The 22,611-nt window shown below is 45.9% G+C and overlaps 1 long non-coding RNA gene across 1 annotated transcript in view; it reads right to left on the bottom strand.

Moving 5' to 3' along the window:
- LOC132597640 (uncharacterized) overlaps positions 1-16,081 on the bottom strand; it is a 42,937-nt gene extending 26,856 nt beyond the window's left edge. Inside the window, exon 1 of the long non-coding RNA XR_009564687.1 lies at positions 15,986-16,081. This is a non-coding gene — a long non-coding RNA (uncharacterized lncRNA). The remainder of the gene's footprint in view (positions 1-15,985) is intronic.
- Between the last annotated feature and the right edge of the window lie 6,530 nt (positions 16,082-22,611).

Here is a 22,611-nt window from a genome sequence, read left to right as displayed (position 1 = left end):
CTCAGGCCTTTGCACTGCGACTGGACTTACACCACTGGCTCTCCTGGGGCTCTAGCCTGCAAAGGCAGACCCTGGGGCTTCTCAGCCTCTGTAATCCTCTGAGCCAATCCTTCACAATAAACCTTTTAAAAATATTTATTTATTTATTTGGCTGTGCTGGGTCTCAGTGTGGTGTGCGGGATCTTTAGTTGCAGCATGTGGGATCTAGTTCCCTGAACAGGGATTGAACCGGGACCCCCTGCATTGGGAGCGTGGAGTCTTAACCACTGGACCTCCAGAGAAGTATGTTGATGGAAAATTCTATTTGAGCCAACTTGAGGATTATAACCCAGGAATAGCCTCTCAGAAAGGTCTGAGAACTGTGTCGCTCATTAGAGGTCAAAACACAGTTATACAACTTTTTTGAGACAGAGGGCTATACATTAAATGACGTATTATTGACAGTTTACACAATCCACATCTAAGCATCATCGTGGCCCCTTACAAGACCAGAAGGAGTGTTTCTATTTTTTTATATTTATTTTTATTTATTTATTTATTTATTATTTATTATTCATTTATTTTGGCTGTGCCAGGTCTTAGTTGCAGCACGCGGACCCTTAGTTGTGGCATGCATGTGGGATCTAGTTCCCCGACCAGGGTTCAAACCCGGGCCCCCTGCATTGAGACTGTGTAGTCTTACCTGCTGGACCACCAGGGAAGTCCTAAGAGTGTTATGTTTAAGGAGTTGTCTTGTTGATGCTGGGAGAATGTTGCTCTTTACAGCTGAGCAGATGTTTCTGCTGATGGGGAGGTTTGGTGGACATATAATGCAGATGCATGATGCACGATGCAGGAAGAGAGGGGGCCAAAGTGTAGAGAAGATTTTTATGTTTAAATTTTTCTTGTATTGCCATAAAATATGAATTTTATTTCACAAATACATCTCTCTGTGTATCCCGTTGGCTCTGTTTTCTGCAGAAATCTGACTAATGAGGAGGTGGACAGTATTATTCTCATCTACATACAAGCTGATATTAAAAGATTTTAAGTAACGTGAATGATGTTAGAAAGGCTGGCACTAGCTTGGCTGTCCCATTGACTGTGTCTTGCCTCTCAGGAAACTTGCATTTAATATGTGAAGAGTTCTAATTTTTCTAAAAAATTAAAAATGATAGCATCTTTACAAAGTAGAATATAATTTTACAATAGAAACATGAATGAAAACGGTCAGTGAAATTACTTGAACGTTCTGTTATTCATTTGGAATCACATTTCTATGAACCCTTCAGAATGAATTAAAACAGAGCATAGCTCAGGAGGGGGAGCTCATTAACCCTTGGCTGAGGAAGTCTTGAGCAGCTGCAAAGAGGCCGGAGTCTGCAGCTCCCTAGCTGTTATTCCTGCTCTGCCACACCCGCCAAGGATGAACCAGTTCAAGGCCATCAGGAGGATGAGTTAGCATTCGGGGCCTCTGAATGAAAAGGGTCCACCTTCAAAGTGGTGACACAACTGCCCATCAATTCACAGAGGCTGTCAGAGCAGAATCACATCAGGAGCCACTTAACCGAGTGACCGCCTCTTTGTTCTCCGGGATGATGACGGAGTGGAGGAGAGCAACTCATATCTGCATCAGCAGCTTCACTTCGGCAAGTGTTAACAACTGAGGAGAAGGTCTCAGCATAAATGTAGTTTAAAAACTCTGTCAAAATAAGACCTGGCCTTTTCATTAGCATATTTTTCTTTACTCAGCTATTTAAATTGAATGAGAGTGCAATGCTCTGAATGTCAAAGTGCCAGCATTTATCTGGTTGGCCAGGAATGCCTGAAAGTCTTTGATGGTGAGCAACAGGAAAGGGCTCGATGGGGACTCTGGGAATAAGACCTACAAGAGCATCAGAGGCCAGACACAAAGGAGGCATAGTTATGTCTTTCCAGTGCCTCTTCTTCCCCTTTTCTGAAGAGAGCAGGAATCAGGCAGGAATCGGAAGTAACCTAGCCATCAGTCACCCTGGTTAGCCATTTGACAAATTTATAACAGTGAATGATTAGCAATCATGGTGCAGGTAATCCAGCAGGGCTGCAAGATGTTTGCACAAATAACCTCGCGAGACACCACCTCACAGGCCTTCTTATTTTTGTTACCTTTAAATTTTCACGTTTGAGAAAAGAGTAGATTTGAACAAATGAAAGGCTGAATAAGAAAGATAAACATTATAATATTGTTAATTCTACTACTGGAAATTTATAACTTTGCTACAATAACAAAAATAATGACAGATTTTTTTCTGAAATAAGATTGATTTTCTTGTTCTTAAGTGTACATTTTGTTAGTTTTGTTTATTGTGGAATGGGCTGTTCTATACGCATGCATATTTGTTATGCAAATGTAATTTTCTTAGATGTTGCATTCTCCACCTTACTTTTTAAACTAAGTACTATATTTTTATGATCCACCCATGTCATGCTTCGTATACATTTAATCTGTTGCTTACACCCACTGCTAATATTCCTTGATGAGGATACACCACATTTAACTTTCTACTGTGCTCCCCATGGACAACCACATCGCCTAAAAAGCCTGCCTGCAGGATATGATGCTGCAACAACATCCAGTTCTACGTGAGACATCCCGAGGAGTATAAGTTACAATCCGTATGTTTGCCCGAATGTTCTCCAGAGTGACCCCGTGTCTACCTTCCCATTGCTTCAATGTTTCTAGATTCTCACCCTTATTTCCATTCCACAGTTGTTGATTTTGTTTAGGTAATGAATTCCAGATGCAACAACCTCCAAGCTGGTTTTCCAATATCTTATCTCTTCCTACTAACTCCTATACCAGTGCCAGAGAGATCATTCAAGATGTATGTGATTGTGGTAACTTCTCTGGCTCCCTCTCTTTCTGTGGGTCTTCTCTGGCCTCAGAATGGATTATAAATCTTTGTGTGTAACTCACTTAGAACTTTCCCTCCTCCTCACTGCTTGTGCTTCACCACCCACAGCCTCTGCCGAACAGACATAAAGGACTAGTAACCAAGTCACTGTACACCTCCTGTGTTCACTATGCAGAGAATATTTATTTAGTGATACTATATGCAAGGCAATATACAGTCAGTCTACAGTCAGGAGAGCTAGCTGCAGATGGTCTATTCTCTCACAGAATTTCCATTTCCATTTGGGAAACTGGCAATAAACAAGTAACCAATCAAATAAAGTAAGACAGATAAAAGAATTTCAGTGTGCAAGGCTATCTATATACATCTTTGCATTCCTTTCTTAACATTTTGTATATGCAGGGACTTCTTCCTGGAAATTCCATCCCTCTTTCCTTCTTTATATTCCCATTGCAAATTTTATCTGTTTTTCCACTATTCTATTGAAATTGCTATTAGTATTTGTTTTCCCCATTGCAAACTGCCTAAGTAAGAGACTAGAAAAGGAACTATTATTTTCACTGTATATTCAATGTCTAGCAGATACATCATAGAAAAGTTACTCAAGAAATATTTGCTAAAGTAATTAGTACATAAAATTATCAAGAAATAATTTCCTAAGTTATTATCTATTATATGATTAGCACTCTGCATATATTATAGGGAATGCATAAAAATGAGGAGTTGTCTTCTTTAGGAAGGTTATAATTTGCTTGTTGTTGGGGAAGCTAGTAAAGGAGTGTTCTTCCGCCTATGGAGGCGGCTCTAGGCCTCTCTCTAGCTGGGCAGGGGCCCTGAAAGCTGGCTGCATGCTGAATGGCTGAGGCTCTACAGGCCAGCAGGGTTGGCACCAGCTCATGTTGTAAATCGTTACATAAGATAGGGAGTGAGTCTGGGGGCTTCTTGAACCCTTTGGCCAGCCCCCGAGGTTCAGAGAACACTCCAAGACTTAAGAGTTAAGACCAAGGCTTTTCTGACAATAACCAGAGATGCAAATTTGCAGGTAGGCTGACTGCGGTCAGCCTGCGGTCTAGTACTAAAAGTGTAGCCAGTAGCCAGCTGAAGTCTGATCCGTGGGCTGGGCACACGGCCTGGGCCTTTGCCCAGCTGGGGCTCCAGATTTCTGCTCCAGGGACTTCCCAGCGCTGCATGGATCTGGATGTAGGTGCTTCTCCAGTTCGGTGATGTATTAACTTCTGTCCTTACTATTCTTCCTACATTAGTTATACTATTCTTAATTAATATAATGTGTTCTTATGTTAATTCAATAAACTATTGAAGTTTTGCTTAACATAGTGTGGACTGGTTATTTTGCCAGCGAATCCTTTGAACATAAAACACAAGTAAAACTTTTGACAAAATACCATGTGATCCTGCAGTCCCACTACGGGGCATATATCTGGAAAAAAAAAAATGGCCCAAAAGGATACATGCACCCCAATGTTCACTGCAGCGCTTTTTGCAATAGCCAAGACATGGAAGCACCTAAATGTCCATTGACAGGGACTGCATAAAGAAGATGTGGTATATCTATACAATGGAATATTACTCAACCATTAAAATGAATGAAATAATGCCATTTGCAGCAACATGGATGGACCTAGAGATTCTCATAGTGACTGAAGTAAGTCAGACTGAGAAAGGGAAATATCATATGATATCCCTTATATGCAGAATCGAAAAAGAAATGATACAAATGAAACTATTTAGAAAACAGACACAGACTTAGAGAATGAACTTATGGTTAACAGGGGGGAAGGAAGGAGGGAAGGGATATTCAGGGAGTTTTTGATCCACATGTACACACTGCTATATTTAAAGTGGATAACCAACAAGGACCTACTGTACAGCATAGGGACTCTGCTCAATGTTATGTGACAGCCTGGATGGGAGGGGAGATTGGGAGAGAAGGCATACATGCATATGTATGGCTGAGTCCCTTTGCTGTGAACCTCAAAAGGTGACAACATTGTTAATCGGCTATACTCCAATATAAAAGAAAAAGTTGAAAAAATAAAAAATTTTAAAAAGCCAAAAAAAAAAAGAGTGGAGCATGAAGAAATGCTGCCGCCTTGTGGCCGTTTTCCATAAAAACAATTTTAAAACCTGTGGTGATGGGCACTTAATATTCACAAGGCCTGTGGGGCTGTAAAGAAAAACTACCTGCCCTCAAGAAACATCCTGGGGTAGGTCACTGAAAAGGAATTTGAAAGAAGGCAGACGTTCAAGAAGACAATTTCAAGAGGTACGGTGTACTCACACTGTTTACAAAAAAAACACTTGAAAAGACGTCAACATAGTTAAATATTGAAGAAATGCAAATCAAAAAACAAGGAGGTATCACCTCACACCGGAAAGAACGGCCATTGTCAAAAAGCCTACAGGGACTTTCCTGGTGGCGCTGTGGTTGAGAATCCGCCTGGCAATGCTGGGGTCACAGGTTCGAGCCCTGCTCTGGGAAGATCCCACATGCCGTGAAGCAACTAAGCCCATGCATCACAACTACTGAGCCTGCGCTCTAGAGCCCACGAGCCACAGTTACTGAGCCCACGTGCCACAACTACTGAAGCCCGTGCACCTAGAGCCCATGCTCTGCAACAATAGAAGCCACTGCAATGAGGAGCCCGTGCACCACAACAAAGAGGAGTCACCGCTCATCGCAACTAGAGAAAGCCCGCACAAAGCAACGAAGACCCAACGCAGCCAAAAATAAATAAAAAATAAAATTTATATATATATAAAAAAAGAAAAGCCTACAGACCAGAAATGCTGGAGAGGGTGTGGAGAAAAGGGAACCCACTTGCACTGCTGGTGGGAATTTAAACTGCTGCAGCCACTACAGAGAACAGTGTGCAGGCTCCTTAAAAAACTAAAACGGGGGACTTCCTTGGTGGCGCAGTGGTTAAGAATCGAGCAGCCAATGCAGGGGACATGGGAACGAGCCGTGGTCTGGGAAGATCCCACATGCCACAGAGCAAATAAGCCCGTGCGCCACAACTACTAAGCCCACGCTCTAGAGCCTGTGCTCTGCAACAAGAGAAGCCATCGCAATGAGAAACCCAAGCAGCACAACGAAGAGTAGCCCCCACTCGCCACAACTAGAGAAAGCCCGCATGCAGCCATGAAGACACAATGCAGCAAAAAATAAAACTAAGTAGAATAACTATATTAAAAATTAAAACGAGAACGAAAGTAGAATACTCTCTAACACCATACACAAAAATAAACCCCAACCAGATGAAAGATCTACACCTAAGGACGGATACTCTAAAACACATGAGGAAAATATAGGGAGAACACGCTCTGACATAAATCTCAGCAAGTTCTTTTCCGATCCATCTCTTAGAGTAATGAACAAGAAAACAAAAATAAACAAATGGGACCTAATGCAACTTAAAGCGTTTGCACAGCAAAGGAAACCCGAAACAAAACAAAAAGACAACCCTCAGAACGGGAACAAATATTTGCAAACGAAGACGCCCACAAGGAATTAATCTCCAAAACATACAAACAGCTCCTGCAGATCAATATCAAAAGAACAAAAAAAACAATCAAAAATAAGCAGAAGATCTAAACGGACGTCTCTCCAAAGAAGACATACTGATGGCCATTAAGCACATGAAAAGATGCTCAGCATCACTAATTATGAGAGACATGCAAATCAAAACGACAATGAGGTATCACCTCTCACAGGTCATCATCAAAAAATCTGCAACAAGAAATGCTGGAGAGGCTGTGGAGCAAAGGGAACCCTCCTACACTGTCAGTGGGAATGCAAATCGAAACATCCACTATGGAGAACAGTATGGAGGTTCCTTAAGAAATGAAACATAGAACTACCATGTGACCCAGCAGTCTCACCCTCGGGGGAAGATCTCGAGGGAACCAAAAATTTAAAAGACACGTGAACGCCAACGATCATGGCAGCACTCTGCACGATAGCCAAGACATGGAAGCAAACTAAGCATATGAGGACAGGTGCATGGATAAAGAAGATAGGGTCTGGGAACACAGTGGAATATTACTCAGCCATGAATAAGGATGAAATAATGGCATTTCCAGCCATGGGAAAGGAGGTAGAGATGATCATACAAAGTGAAGTGAGACAGGGAAACACAAATATCATATGACATCACTTACAGGTGGAATCTAAAAATGGATACAAATGAACTTCTTTACAAAACAGAAACAGCCTCACAGGCTTAGAAAGGAAACTTAGGGTTAGGAAAAGGGAAGCGTGGGGGGGCAGGGAGAAATTAGCAGGTTGAGATTAACACATGCACACTACTATTTATAAAATAATCAATGAGAACCCAGGGTGTAGCACAAGGAATCCTACTCAACACTCCAATAACCTACTTGGGAAGAGAACTGGAAAAAGAATACGTACACATCTACGTATAAGTGAATCAAGTTGCTGTCCAGCTAGGAAAAAAAAACCCAAAACAACCCAGCAACATGGGAGATCACCTACACTCCAATAAAAAATAAAAATTAAAAAAAGAAAAGAAAAGAAATTCCCCATCCATCTCCTCAGGCCTCTGTGACCCAGGCTGCTGTCACATCCCTGGAGCCGGAGCAGGTTGGGGTCCCGAAGGTGGACTGCCGTGGGAAGGAGGAAACTGAGGAGGATGTGCCAGCCAATAAGCACCCCCGCCTTGGACCTGGAGTGCCTCTTCCCCTCTGCACGGGCCCACCGTCTCCAGCTCCCTGCTGGCCCTCCTACACAGAAACCAAGCCTAGTGCACCCAAAGGATGGTGGAGCCTCTGGGCTGGAAGAGCTTTGAAAATTCCCTTGGGCGCTCCGTCTCCTGGTGGTGGGGTTCCCACCTCCAGCCTCCCTCCTCACGGTCGCCCCACCTAAGGATGACAGCACCTCAGCAGATTGGTGTTGCAGGAGTTGGGATCTGTCAGGGCATGGCGGGTGGGCGGTAAAGGGGAAGGGGGAAGAAGTCCTGAGACACAAGCCTTGGGTGTTTCTTAGGGCACATTCCACTCTGACAACCCAGGAACAGGACTTTCCCTCAGGCTCTGGTTGCCAAGTAACCAGAGTTGGGCTTGAAGACATGCTGCCGCCTCGTGGCCATTTCCCGTAACAACAACTTGAAAATTGGTGCTGAGTGGCACTTAATCTTCACAAGGCCTGTGGGGCTGTAAATGACACCTGCCCTCAAGAAATGCCCTGGGGTAAATCATCAGAAAACAATTCAAAACTGGGCCGGTTTTCAAGAAGGTAATTTCGAGACGTAAATTTAACTCACCCTGTATATTAAAAAAAAAAGCACATGGAAAGGGACTCAACATCTTTCATTATTAAAGAAATGCAAATCAAAACTACAATGGGGTATCACCTCACAACCGTCAGAATGGCCAAGCTCAAAAAAAAAAATCTCCAAAGAAAAAATGCTGGGGAGGCCTTGGGGAAAACGGAATCATCCTCTGCTGTCGGTGGGGATGTAAACTGGTGCAGCCACTATGGAGAAGAGTATGGAGGTTCCTTAAAAAAGTAAACATCGTGTTACCATGTGACCCAGCAATCCCACTCCCGGGCTTAGCTCCAAAGACAATCCTAATTTGAAATGACACGGGCACCCCTGTTTTTCAGGGCAGCGCTGCTGACAATAGCCAAGACATAGAATCAAACGTAATGTTCATCCACAGGAAAATGAAGAGTATGTAGCACACATATAGAATGGAATACTACGCAGCCATAAAAAGGAACGAACTGATGCCATCTGCTGCAGCAATGATGGACACAGATCATACTCAGTGAAGTGACTCAGAGAGAGAAAGACAAATACCACTAGATATCACTTACAGGTGGAATCTGTAAGTTCAGACGCATGAACTAATTTACAAAACAGAAACAGACTCACAGACTTAGAAAACAAACTTATGATTATCAACAAGGAAAGTGACAGAAAAGTGATAAACTAGGAGGCTGACATTAAGAGATACACACTAGAATATATCAAAGACATAACCAACCAGAACCTACTGAAGAGCACAGGGAACTCTACTGAACACAGTCTTATAACTTACATGGGAAAAGGACCCAAAGTATAATACATATAAGACTGCATATAACTGAATCAAGTTCCTGTACATCTAAGATAAATGCAACACTGGACATCAACATTACTACAATATAAAATATAAATTAAATTATAAGAAAAATAGAAAAGAAAAAGAAGAGTGGGGCGTGGAGAAATGCTGCCGCCTTGTGGCCGTTTTCCATAACAACAACTTTAAAACCTGTGCTGATGGGCTCTGAATATTCACAAGGCCTACGGGGTTGGAAAGAAAAAAACACCTGCCCTCAAGAAACATCTGGGGGTAGGTCTTCGAAAAAGAATTAAAAACAGGGCAGGGCTTCCCTGGTGGGGCAGTGGTTGAGAGTCCACTCGCCGATGCAGGGGACGCGGGATAGAGCCCTGGTCTGGCAAGATCCCACATGCCACAGAGCAACTAAGCCCGTGCGCCACAACTACTGAGCCCACGCTCTAGAGCCTGTGCTCTGCAACAAGAGAAGCCATCGCAATGAGAAACCCAAGCAGCACAACGAAGAGTAGCCCCCACTCGCCACAACTAGAGAAAGCCCGCATGCAGCCATGAAGACACAATGCAGCAAAAAATAAAACTAAGTAGAATAACTATATTAAAAATTAAAACAAGAACGAAAGTAGAATACTCTCTAACACCATACACAAAAATAAACCCCAACCAGATGAAAGATCTACACCTAAGGACGGATACTCTAAAACACATGAGGAAAATATAGGGAGAACACGCTCTGACATAAATCTCAGCAAGTTCTTTTCCGATCCATCTCTTAGAGTAATGAACAAGAAAACAAAAATAAACAAATGGGACCTAATGCAACTTAAAGCGTTTGCACAGCAAAGGAAACCCGAAACAAAACAAAAAGACAACCCTCAGAACGGGAACAAATATTTGCAAACGAAGACGCCCACAAGGAATTAATCTCCAAAACATACAAACAGCTCCTGCAGATCAATATCAAAAGAACAAAAAAAACAATCAAAAATAAGCAGAAGATCTAAACGGACGTCTCTCCAAAGAAGACATACTGATGGCCATTAAGCACATGAAAAGATGCTCAGCATCACTAATTATGAGAGACATGCAAATCAAAACGACAATGAGGTATCACCTCTCACAGGTCATCATCAAAAAATCTGCAACAAGAAATGCTGGAGAGGCTGTGGAGCAAAGGGAACCCTCCTACACTGTCAGTGGGAATGCAAATCGAAACATCCACTATGGAGAACAGTATGGAGGTTCCTTAAGAAATGAAACATAGAACTACCATGTGACCCAGCAGTCTCACCCTCGGGGGAAGATCTCGAGGGAACCAAAAATTTAAAAGACACGTGAACGCCAACGATCATGGCAGCACTCTGCACGATAGCCAAGACATGGAAGCAAACTAAGCATATGAGGACAGGTGCATGGATAAAGAAGATAGGGTCTGGGAACACAATGGAATATTACTCAGCCATGAATACGGATGAAATCATTGCATTTTCAGCCATGGGGAAGGAGGTAGAGATGATCATACAAAGTGAAGTAAGTGAGACAGGGAAACACAAGTATCACATGATATCACTTACAGGTAGAATCTGAAAAAAGCTGAATTAATGGGAATGTAGAGTAGAATGGTGATTGCCAGAGGCTAGGAGTGGGGGAGATGTTGGTCAAAGGTACAAACTTCCACTTCTAAGATGAATAAATTCTGGGCATTTAACATGCAGCATTGTGACTTCAGTCAACAATATTGTATTACATACTTGAAATTTGCTAAGAGAATAAGTATTAAAAGTTCTCATCACAATAAAAAGAAGAACGTGAGGTGATGGAGGTGTTGTGATAATCATTTAGAAATACATACATGTATCAAATTATCACTTTGTACACTTAAACAATGTTGTAGGTCAACTGTATCTCCATAAAGCTAGAAAAAGGACACAAGGTATGCAAAGGAACCGGAAAGTATGGCCCAGTCAGAGCAAAAAAATAACCAACAAAAAGTTCCCTGAAAAAGATCTGATGGCAGGCTCAGAGAAGGCCTGAGAAGACCTTAGAGTTACACATCAAGTTGATACTTTGCTCAGAGACAGCTTACAACACTAAAAACAAAGAAACAAACAAAAAAACACTGACAAAATCCAGCAGAACTTGAGAAAGGAGGAGAATCTGATTCCAGAATTACCACATAATCAAATTCAAATGTCCAATTTCAAAAAAAAAATCACAAAGCGTATGAAGAAAAGTAATGTAAAGCCCATTCAAAGGAAAAAATAAATCAACTCCAACTCCTGGAGAGAGGCCTGATGGCCCATATAGTAGACTTTGCTGTTTTAAAGTGCTCAGAGATCTAAAGGAAGGTGTGAAGAAAGCTGACAATGAACCATAGATGAATAAAAGAGAAATATCAGTAAAGATATGTATAACCTGAAAAGGAATCCTGGAACTGAAAAGTACAATAATTGAAAGGGAAAAAAAATCACTACAAGATTTCAAAGGCAGATTTAACTAGGCATATGAAAGAATCAGTGAACTTGAAGACAGAATAATAAAAATTACTGAGTTTGAGGAACAGAAAGATAAAAGATCAAAGAAAAGTGAAAAGAACCTAAGAGAACTGTGGGATACCATCAAGCCAACCAAAATATGCACTGTGGTTTTCCAAGAAGAGAGAGACAAAGAGGCAGAGAGACACTTGAAACATTATGGCTGGAAACATATCATATTTGCTGAAAGCCTGTGTATATAAACATACAAGAATTTCCAAGAACTCCTAGCTAATTGAACTGAGAGACCCACACCAAGTCACATTGCATAATTAAACTTTCAAGAGACAAAAAGAGAATTTTGAAAGCAACAAGAGAGAAGCAAATCATCACAAAGAAATGATTTTCAATAAGATTGTTAGCAGATTTCTCATCAAAAACTTTGGAGGCCAGGTGGCAGCAGGCTGATATATTTACATTGCTAAAGGAAAAAAAAGTCAGTCAAGGATCTTATATATTATATGCAAAAGCTTAAATGCAAAAGTGAGGGAGAAATTAAGCCCTCCCCAGATAAACAAAAGTTTATAGTTAGTACTCACTCAACCATACTCTGCACTACATGCTTGAGGGAGTCCTGCATGTTGAAGTGGATCCCTAGACAGCAACTCACACACGCGGGAAGAAATAAAGGTCAGTAAAGTCAAATGCATGGGCCATTGTACAAGCTGTTAGTTTTGTAACAGTGGTTTGTAACTGAACTTGTATTTTGTGCCTGATTTAAGAGACTAATACGTTTTGAAAAAGACAATTATTCATCCAAATAGTAGTATTATTGTAACTATTGTTGTAACTCCACATTCTGTTTTATATATTACTCGAGAGACTAATGCATTTTAAAAGAATTATTAATTTATCTTTTGGGGCATAAAATGTAAAAAGGTGTAATTTTGATATCAACAAGTAAAAGGAGTGGGGACAGATCTGTAAAGGAGCAGAGTTTTTTTATGTTATTGAGGTTAAAGTGCTATAAATTCTAATTAGAGTATTATAACTTAAGGGTCCTAACAGTAATCCCTATGGTAACCAGAAAGAAATAGTTATACACAAAAGAAATATACATGAAATATACACAAAAGGAAATGAGAAAGGAATTTAAACATTTCACTCAAAGAAATCAACTAAACACAAAAGAAAACTGGAATGCAGGAAGGGAGGGACAAAAAAAGCTATAAGTAAGGCATACAGAAAACAGATAGCAATAAGATAGAAGCAAGTCTCTCCTTATCAGGAATTAATTTAAACGTCGGTGAACTAACTCTCCAGTCAAAAGACAGAGATGGGCAGAATGGATTTAAAAACATGACCTAAGTGCTTGCTGTACAAGAGACTCACTTTAGATCATGTTAGAAGACATAAATAGATTAAAAGCAAAGTATGGAAAAAATATTCTATACAAATAGCACCCAAAAGAGATTGGGGGGGTGGCTATACTAATATCAGACAAAATAGATTTTAAGTCAAATAACACCCATGGTCATAGCAGCACTATTCCCAAGAGCCAAAACATGGAAGCAACCCATGTGTCTACTGATGGATGAATGAATAACAAAATGTGGTCTCTACATACAATGGGATATTCTTTCTGCCTTGAAAAAGAAGGAAATTATGCTACAACATGGATGAAACGTGAGCCTATTATGCTGAGTGAAATAAGCCAGTCACAAAAAGACAGATACTGTATGATTCCACTTCTGTGAGGTACTTAAGAACAGTCAAATTCATAGAGACAGAAAGTAGAACAGTGGTGGCCAGGGGCTGGAGACGGTGAGGAAGTGGGACTTGATGGATGCACACAGTGTTTCGGTTTTACAAATGAGAAGAGTTGAGAAGATGGATGATGGTGATGGTTGTACAGCATTATGAATGTATCTAACACCACTGAACCGTACACTTAAAAGGGTTAAGATGGCAGCAAATATTGTTATGTGTGTTTTACTGCAATAGGAGAAGTTGCAGGGGCAGTTTTGTCTCTCCCCTACTCAGCTGTCTTGCAACTTTCTGTGTGTATTCAGGCAGGCACAGAAGTGAGTCGAAGCCTGCAGAGAGCAAGGGTCCAGCCCATACTCCAGGCTCCTAAGCAAGAGAGTACTTCCCTTTCCTGGTTGAATCACGTTGACCTTTCGTTCCTCTTCTCCAGAAAAACCACATTAAACTATCAAAAATATGAAACTAATGTGAATGAAAAATATTGCTGCCATATCAGTAAACAAAGGATGTTGCAGCCACCAAGCCATCACATTATGTAGCCCCGATGGTGAGCCTTTAGGGAACTCAGGCTAGAAACAGGGTGCCCCCTATCAAGCTCTCAGCCGCTGCAGTAAGCCCCCCACCACAGTGCACCCCAAGGAGACTCAGGATGAGAAAGCACAGATGCTGGCCCAACAGCTGAGGTGCGTATTAAAGGAATGAGTTCAGTGACTCCAGACTCCTGCACCTTCCCATACACAGAAAAGTGATAAATTGTTTAACTGTAGGTATGTGGTTTTCTTTCATTAACAGCAGTCTTTTGATGTTCCAACTACCTGGTCTTTGTTGCAAAAACTCCTACATATCCTGGCTTCCCCCTTGCTTCTTTGGAGCAGTTTCAGAGGTATCTGAGATGCTGTGTGCTGGGTTTAAGTCCTCAGTTTTGTCCGCCAGATAAAAATAACTCTCAATTTTTAGGTTGTGCATTTTTTTCAGTGGACACTAAGAAGACGTAATTATTGGCAGTGGAAAACACAAAAGAGGGTCAGCTATGGAAATAACTCTGAGCAATTTATTCACCATGAGCAAATAACCTCCATTGGATTAAAGCTCCCTGTCAATCCAGCCCATCCTTCAGTGTCTGCAGAGGAAGGACAAAGGGAACTTGAGGAGAACACACGCTTCGTCGGAGATCTTGACTCATCGTCACCAATTTAACAGATCACACTAGAAAGACAATCTGCGGAATGTTAGACTAATTGGCTAAACTAGGTTTTATCTATTAATATACATCAATATTCTTACCAAATACATACTAAAGTAGTGGAAAATTACCAAGCACCAAAGAACATTTTCAATGTTGTAAGAGAGGCTGAAAAAGCATTGAGACCTCAGTCTGAATCTGACAAAATAAATTTAAAGGGGTAATGTGGAAATTTAAAAAGCATCTCTATTAGTCAGTGCTCTCCAGAGAAAAAGAACCAATAGGATACATATAGCCAGAAAGAGATTTTTTTTAGGTGGTATTGGCTCACATGGTGACGGAAGCTGAGAAGTCCCACAGGGACACCCTGTACACCCTGCCGTCTGAAAACTGGAGGCCCTGGAAAGCCGGTGGTGCGGTTCCACTCCAAACCCGAAGGCCCAGAGGCAGCCAATGGTGTTAAGTCCCAGTCTGGGTCCAAAGGCCTGAGAGCCAGGAGAACCAAACCCAATGGCAGGAAGCAGAAGCCCAAGCTCAGAAAGCAAGCGCCCCCCTCCCCCGCTCTTGCTCTATCCAGGCCCTCAGGGGACTGGGTAAAGCCCTCAGGGATGAAGGTGACCTTCCTTCCTGCGTCTGCAGATTCAAATGCTAATCTCTTCTGTAAACACCCTGACAGACACACCCAGAAATAGTTTTTACCAGTTTTCTGGGCGTCCCTTAGCCGAGTCAAGTTACCACGTAAAATTAACCGTCCCAGCACCCAAGTCTTCAGTTGGGATCCACCCACCCTCCGCTGCCCACACCGCCCTGTCGGTCCAGCCCCGCTGCTCTGCCCTCCTCCCTCTCTCCGCTGAGCCCCTGTCTGTTTTCCTGACACCTGCACCCACCTCATCCTCACTCCATTTCCCTCCTTCCTCCCTGTCTCTTTTCTCCTCAGCCCCCCAACCCCAATCTGGACATTCAAAGGCTGGAATAAGGACGCCCCGCACCCAGGAAGGCACACTTGCCAGTGGGAACATACAACACGCCCTGGTAGGCACGGAACAGGGGGTGTCACGGGAGCGGGGCCAGCCGGGGTCCAGGGGCCACTCTGAGGGGCGACCGTACAGGGGACACTGGGAAGTGGCAGGGCCTGGCTGCGGGGGGAGGAGGAGGAGAATGGGGGGTCTCGGGAGAGGACTGGGGTCCGCAGAACCCCAGGATGGTCCGGGAGGATCGACCCCAGGATGATGGGGGCCCGGGAGAGAGCCCGCCCCCCCGCGGAGACCTGACAGGTGTGGGGTAGGGAGGGGAGACGATGAGGGGCTTTAGCAGGAGACCCAGGCAGCTGGCCGTCCACACGCGCCAAAGTTCCGAAGGCTCGGTGGGGATTTGGTACCGGCGGCTGCGCGGAGCGACCCCCGAGGGTCGGAGGGCGAGGCCGGGCTCGCGCCAGCAGGAGCGGGGCCGGGAGGTAACGTCCGCAGCGGACCCCACCACCACCACCACCCTACCCGGGCCCTCAGTACAGGGGAGGGTGGTGCCCAGAAAGGCAGGTTTGAAGCGGGGAAAAAAAGAAACTTAATCCCTGAGAGCGACTCTTCCCGTACCTGGTTCCCAGTGGGCGGGCTGGAGGCTGAGCCAGGGAGCGCGGCCTGCTCGAGGGGCGGGGCCTCGACGGAAGGGTGGTGTCCGCTCGAGGGGTGGTACACCAAGAGGCGGGGCCTGCTTGAGGGGCGGGGCTGAGCCTCCCAACCTGCCTCTCTTCCCCTCAGAGGAATTCCAGCCTCCGGTCCCACCCATCTGGAGTGGGTCCCAACCATTTATACTCAGGTTGAATGTTTTAACCAACGTTAGGTACCGTCTTAGAGTTGTGAGAGCCACTTACATTAAATGCTGAGTTTTCTTCTTAACAAGGTGAAACAGTTTAAGTTAAAAGTCCATTTTGCGAGGCTTGGAGACTAAGAGTTCCTCCTTGAACAAACTACTCAGGCTCCTTGAGCTCTTTTTCAACAAGGCCTGACACTGGGCTTCCCGTTCCTCTCTGCACCGTCGCATTTTAACAGGAATCCTCCAAAATAAGTTTATCCAGACTTCCTCAGCTTCACTCGCATGGGCTCCTCAACCATGACCATCCCCCACGTGATGTCTGATCACCCTGGCCCACCTTCAGCAAGAATCCTGTTAGATATGGGAACATATGTATATGTATAACTGATTCACTTTGTTATAAAGCCTGCCCTTCTGGGGGCTGCTCTCAGCCTGCATGGTCCAGCTGGTTTGTGGTTTCCCGGGTGATGGTACAGGATCCCTGTGGAGCCTGTGAGAAGATGCTGAGCTGGGCGGGAGGGGAGACGCCACCCAGGACCTGCCTGGAGCGTCTGGCTCTGCCTGGACACCTTGATGGTGCAGCGGGTGGCTACTCCCATCCTGAAGCAACCCCCACACTTCCTGACCTGCTCTGGCCCTGCTCCTGTCTTGGCTGGGCCCCTGACAACTGATAAGCCTCCCACTGCCCTGCACCCTTGACCAGCTCTCGTTCTACAACAAATGAAGCCCAACCGTGTGATTTTTGGCATTGGGTATTATATCACTTTTTCAGTAGACTCCATTCCACAGTAGGCGACCTGGTTTCCCTGAACATGTGGAAAGGAGGCTGGGGTGCGTGTGAAACAGGGCCAGCTGTCCGGAGGGGTTCCAAGGAGCTTTCTGTGTACTGGGAAAATATCCACGAAACCATCTGGAGTCAGTGTTACACTGAGGACGACCCCATAGCCTGGCTCTGCCCGTGCCCCTCACGGAGAGGAAAGCTGGCCCCTCCTCTCCTTGGCGTCAGGATTTGCTCACCGGGACAGAATTGCAGGGTCAGGGAGGACCAGACCTTAGTGCCCAGTGTGACCAGTTTGAATTCTACACCTCCTAGGAAGTCCTGCTTGGTTGGCCCTTAAATACACACGTACTCATGCACATGCACACACTTACACTCATGTGCACAAGGCACATATACTCACACGTGTACGTACACACTTATACACGCATGCACACAGGCACATACACTCACGTGCACATACACACTTATACACATAGGCACACACTCGTGCGTGTGCGCACACACTTACACTCTTGCACACACACACAGGCACACCCTGACCTCATGCTTAAGTCAGCTAGTGCATGCTGTTCCACTGAGCAAGTCTCACTGGCATGGTCCTGCCCTGGTACCCGACCTCCTGGGTGGGCTGGGCCTGACCTCACGGGCACACCATCTACTCCAGGCCTAGGGTGGAGTGGACATCCTTCCCTGCGGTCTAGTCTGAGTCCCCAGCGGTAGCCCCTGCCCGTGGCCTCGGGTGCTGGTTTCGGCTGGGGGTGGGAGGGAGAGAACAGGGTGTCACTGTGTCCCTATCCATCCTCAGGCTGCCCAGCTTCAGAGGCTCTGTTCTGATGGAGTCACTAGGGGCCACAGGGCAGAGGCAGGGCTGGAAGAAAGGATGGGTCCACTTCTGCCCTCATGGTGCCACTCACTTCCCTTCCTAGGGTATCAGAGGATAAGTTACTTCCTAAATTCTTAGGACAGATTTGGAGCTAGTAGAGCGGTTATTGTAATGCTTTACTCAGAGAGCTCAGTCCAAAATCACCGCCACACCACAAAATGCATCTTCGTTATAAGGCATCTGTTGTTTCTTGCTGCCATTGGATTATCTATTTTTTATTTTGCTATGTGCCTAAGACTATTTATTCTAAGGACCACGCATGCAGCTCAACAAACGTGTCCTATCTGTAAAATGAGACTTTCAGCCCTGCTGGACGAGCAGCCCCCAGGAGGGACGAGTCTCAGGGTGCGGGCAGGGATGTGGGGATCCCGACCTCAACCCCAGCCCGGCAGGAACGCTTCAGCCCACCAGGACCGCCGAGGCCTCGCAGGGCGAGTCCAGCCCGAGTCCCCCTCCTGCCTGGAGCAGCTCTGACCCTCAGAGGATGGGGTGCAGAGGGGGCCCTGGCGGCCCGCCGTCCCCCTGCTGCCGGCTCAGGTCCCCGGGGGACGCAGGGCCACGGTGACGGGTCCCTGGACTCTGGGCCGGGAGGGAGGCTGGGGCTGTGGGAGACCAGGGCTGGGAAGAGGCGGGGAATCCTCCCTGAGGCCTGATCCTGAGACCCCTTCTCACCCTGTGGGCTGTGCCCAGGGGTCCAGGCACAGCCAGGAGGGGGTGGTGCACAGAGATGGTGTGGGCTCCGGCAGGGACAGCCAGGGACAGAGGGGGAATTAGGAACCAGCATTTACTAAGAGCCACTGTGCTGCGAAGGCATCTAGAGAATCCCGTGAGGTGAGCTGGGAGCGAAGATGAGTTGGAAACTGACTCTATGGCTTTGTGGCCACGGCAGGTGCAAATGGTGGGAAATGAAACCACAAATGAGCTTGTTTTTACTAAACAGTCTCTACGTCCATGGATTGGCCTTGACCGGTCTCCTCTCAGGCTCCAACTCCTTCCTACGGCTCCTTTCCTCTAAATGCCGGCCCACCTCTCTGGGACATTTCTTCCTCTTGAGGAGCCATCCTAGGGACCCCCCCTTTGATCTCAGTCTCAGCTGCCATATTAATCAGGTATCTTTTCACTTGCTAATTTCTTGCCAACTCAGATCATCCAGGACATTCCCCAGCACAAGGGCTCAGTAAATTAAGGAAACGATTAGAGCAAAGGGCAGGTCTTGAAATTTAGGTGGTTTAGCCAAGGTTCCTGCTTTAGTGTGAAAGAACTCCCAGCACTTGCTAAGTGTGTGTGTGTGTGTGTGTGTGTGTATGTATACCTGTGCGTATGTGTGTATGTACATCTGTGCATATGTGTATGTGTGTGTACACCTGTGCCTATGTATGTATGTACATCTGTGCCCGTGTGTGTATGTACATCTGTGCCTATGTGCGTATGTGTGTGTACATCTGTGCATATGTGTGTATGTACATCTGTGCATGTGTGTGTGTACATCTGTGCATATGTGTGTACACCTGTCCATATGTGTGTATGTACACCTGTGCATGTGTGTGTACACCTGTGCATATGTGTGTGTGTGCGTACACCTGTGCATATGTGTGTATGTGTGTGCCTGTGTGCATATGACTGTGGTAGCAGCAGAACTGGACTGTGACACTGCAGCTGTGTTCATGGCAGGGAGATGCTCTCAGGGCAGCCCTCCTGGGTAGGTCAGGAGAGTTGCAGCCCCGCTTTCTAAGCCGTTAAGGGTCTTTTCCCTGGAGAAGAGTCAGGGCCCTTCACAGTCGCATCAGCAAGTACAGCGGATGCCGGGCCAAGGGGACCCTTCAGAAATGGCACCAAAAACGCTGTCCTCAAGGGTGACTTGAAGCCCTGTTGTTTCAGTTACACCGTCGGAGGTGTGTTTTGCTTGGGGCTTGTTAAGTGCTGTTGTGCTTTAGTGGGAGAGTCACAAACACAGGCAGATCCACACTTGCTCATCCAGTGATGTTTTTGAAGGTAAGGGAGACTTTTTAAAAACCATATTTTTATGATTTCCATCACTTGGGCTGAAAGGAGACAAGGAATGGCGTGGTTGTTAGGGGTGGCGGGGGGAGGGCATTTCAGGGGAGGGAGGGAGCTGGTCCCCACGGCTTTTCTGGGCCATTTCCTGAAGGGACAGAGCAGCTGACCAGGCAGGCACACGGCCTCTGCCAGGAGGTGACGGGCCTCTGCCCAGAGCATATGTGGCTGAGCCATCCCCAGGCCACGTGGAGACCCCCGGCAGCCCGGTGCCCTCTTGCCCCCATTTTCCTTGTAGGGGCGGGGGAGGGCTTGCCTCCTGAGCTGTGACAGCATGTTCAGGCGGGCTTTGCAGCTGGGCTCTGCATGGACCCTGCCCTGGGCCGCTCAGCTTTCTCTCGTGGTTCCCCTTTCAGGAGGAAACCCTCTCTCACTACAATCTCGGGAGGAAAGTGTGTCCTTTAGGGGAGCTTTGGCGGGAAGAGGCTGGGGAATCGTGATCCGGCACGTTGAACAGAGGCCGGCGTGGGGAGGAGGACGCTCACATGTGGGGAAGATGCCCGATGGGGCTGAAGCCTCGTGCGTGGCTCATCACTCTGTTTCTTCATGTCTTTGTCCATGAAAACACATCGTCTTCAGCAAGGGCAGCTCCTGGAGAGATCTCTGACCTGCATCCCACAGGAGGCAATACCTTTGTGCAGCAAAACAAGCCACCACCTCGTAGCCAGTCGGGGGCCCACTGACAATCCCTCCATAGGACCCCCAACGGCAGCTCCACAGCATCTCAGACGCTGCACGTTTGCTTCCTGAGTTCACGCCTGACCCCGCTCTAAACTTCCTCCTTCATTTTTTCCTTTTTCTTTGTTTATTTACCCACTTATTTTACATTGTACTTTGTCTTACGTGGCTCTGTTTGTCTTTATGATAAGTTTTAAATTCTTTCTGGAACTGGTCAAAGTATAAACACATAGGGGCTTCCCTGGTGGCGCAGTGGTTGAGAATCTGCCTGCTAATACAGCGACACGGGTTCGAGCCCTGGTCTGGGAGGATCCCACATGCCGCGGAGCAACTAGGCCCGTGAGCCACAACTACTGAGCCTGCACGTCTGGAGCCTGCGCTCCGCAACAAGAGAGGCCGCGATAGTGAGAGGCCCGCACACCGCGATGAAGAGTGGCCCCCGCTTGCCACAACTAGAGAAAACCCTCGCACAGAAACAAAGACGCAACACAGCAAAAATAAATTAATTAATAAACTCCTACCCCCAACATCTATAAATAAATAAATAAATAAATAAAATAGTTGGGTGGGAAGATATCACTAAAAAAAAAAGAAAGTATAAACACATAAATTCTTAAATAATAGATTATTATACCCACCAGACAAGTTTGTCACAAATACTGCTTACCTCTGGGCTTAATCCCTTTCTGGAACTGGTCAAAGTATAAACACATAAATTCATAAATAATAGATTATTATACCCACCAGACAAGTTTGTCACAATACTGCTTGCCTCTAGGCTTAATCCCTACAGCTGAGGGGCAAGGAGACACCCGCCACGTGCAGAAGAGTGCGTCTGGTGCTTTTCTCCTATTGTCTTACTTATTCGTCATAGCCACCCCGTAAAATTATTTTCTCTACATGACAGATGAGAGAATTGAGACCGGGAGAGGTTAAATTGAGATAGTATGATCTCATTGAGAAACGTTGATGTCAAACAGACACAGTCAGCATGTGGCTTTGCCACTTATCAGCTTGGTGGTTTCATGGGACTTTTTTAACCTCCATAAACCTCACTTTCTTACATGCAAAATAGGAATGAAGACGTTGACTTCAGAGAGTTCTGTATATCGTAGAGTAGGTTTCATGAAGATGTGAAAGTTCTACTGGTGCCTGAAATATAAATGGGAACCATGAATGCCAAGCCTCCCTCCCCACTTACATAGGACCTGCCCCCTCTGGAGGACATGGTCAGGACCTGAACCACCCGTGTGTCCTCACCAACACCACCAGTCTCTCCACCACGGCACCAGCAGCCTAGCCGACAGAAATGTGCACATTCATGCCGCGTTGAGACATCTGGACTTTTGGGGCACAGCTGACGGGCCTGAGGAACTGGAGACGCGCATTTGAAGAGGTAGAACACCCCCCTGGGATTTCCAATCTCAGTCTGTGGATTATCTGCCAGAGGGGCTCCAAGGTGTGAAAAGAATGCTAGAAGCACCTGCTTCTTCGGGGTCAGTGGAAAGGACCACACTGACGTCACTGGGGCCAGAGTGGGTGCAGGTGTCTTCATCCTCCACGTGGTCCACAGCTTGTGTCTGGAAAGGCAGCTCTCCTGATGGAGGAGGACCCAGCAGGGGCAGCGGAGCCTTTACGCCCCCTCCTTCAGGGGACAAGTCTGTCTGGGGAATGACGTGGTGAAGGCCAGGTGACCGAGAGGCTTTCCTGCAAAGCTAAGGAACACGATTTCAGGGTAAATTGCTTCCCATGATTGTATTTCATTTCCGAGCCATTAGGATAATGTCGTTATTCTTTCCATATCACTGGCACCTCTGCCTTTTGTGCATGTTCTGCTGGTTCCTTTGCTCTCCTTAAAAGAACAGCAGAAAGCCATGTGCCAAGGTCAGCCCAGCTCTCCTGCGGAGGCAGACGCATCCTCTCCACGTCACACACCCTGGGACAGTCGCCCACCCACCAGCTCTGGGGTGTGGGGATGCACCTGCACCCATGGGCCCCTGGGGCTACAA

The sequence above is a fragment of the Globicephala melas genome, chromosome 8, assembly GCF_963455315.2.
Source record: "Globicephala melas chromosome 8, mGloMel1.2, whole genome shotgun sequence".
Lineage (NCBI taxonomy): Eukaryota > Metazoa > Chordata > Mammalia > Artiodactyla > Delphinidae > Globicephala > Globicephala melas.
The sequence above is the reverse complement of the archived record's forward strand: the minus strand, read 5'-3'. Positions and strand labels throughout refer to the sequence as shown.